Source organism: Penaeus monodon, chromosome 30, assembly GCF_015228065.2.
Source record: "Penaeus monodon isolate SGIC_2016 chromosome 30, NSTDA_Pmon_1, whole genome shotgun sequence".
In the NCBI taxonomy this organism is placed as follows: domain Eukaryota; kingdom Metazoa; phylum Arthropoda; class Malacostraca; order Decapoda; family Penaeidae; genus Penaeus; species Penaeus monodon.
This window is the reverse complement of record NC_051415.1, coordinates 5,602,640-5,603,564: the sequence shown is the minus strand read 5'-3', so window position 1 is coordinate 5,603,564 and position 925 is coordinate 5,602,640. Positions and strand designations below refer to the sequence as shown.

Below are 925 nucleotides of genomic sequence, written 5' to 3'. Positions count from 1 at the left end.
CAGCCTGTAAGCAATGCATCAGTTGGTTTGTTCTTTAAGATTAAACTATTTCTTTTTTCTCTTTATACTAATCTTAATAATACCTGTCTTGGGGTTGCAGTCATAACTAAAGGTGCATGACTAGGGTTGCAGAGAATAAAAAGTTATGAACTACAGCCCTAAGATAAATCCAAGCATTGGTTATTAATTAACAAAACACAACATAGAGTCTTAAAACTTTTATTAGCATTATCTCAATGATAATACAATTTCATAGGTAACTGAAATGTAAACAACAACTACAATTTCAAAAATAAAAGTAATTATCAAAACTAATATAAATGAAACCCTGTGAAATGTCCACAAAATTGCACTGATTAAGTTAATCTATATAGAAGTGAACAGAGCTTAGGGAATGTATTAAAAATAGACTCTGTAACTACCTAACATTTCTCAAAAAATATAGATTCCCTGATAATGTTCTCCTGACATTATTAGCTGTCAAATTTCACTCAAATATATCTAATAAAAAACTAGACAAAACAACAAATTCAACTACGAAGTTGAATTCTGATTGGAATGGTAAAAGTCTATATTCACAACATATCAGGCATGCAAAACAACCATATCATTTACAAATAAAACTATCACCATAATTTTCACAACTGTGATAAAAAGTGTTATGAATGAGAATGAATTATCTTGTAAGGTAAGCTATGAAATAAACCTTTCAGTATTAAACCTTGACCAGAACTATGTAACTCTGATGAATTTAATATGCAAATTGTAATTTTAAACCTTGCTACCAGGAATTTATTCATTCTCATTCATACCTTCCCAATATTCATTGCAAAGAATTTTGTACAATTGTGATGTATAACAAGCAGACCTAAACCAGCAAGAGTTAAAGCACATTTAAAATAGTCTAAATTCACCTATCTCTTTT

General features: G+C 29.1%; 1 protein-coding gene across 1 annotated transcript in view; it reads right to left on the bottom strand.

Annotated features, from left to right (window-relative positions):
- Nucleotides 1-203: 203 nt before the first annotated feature.
- Nucleotides 204-925, bottom strand: part of LOC119592490 (serine--pyruvate aminotransferase-like) — a gene marked incomplete in the record, with an annotated part of 9,794 nt that continues 9,072 nt past the window's right edge. The window contains 1 exon segment of the mRNA XM_037941330.1: nucleotides 204-925.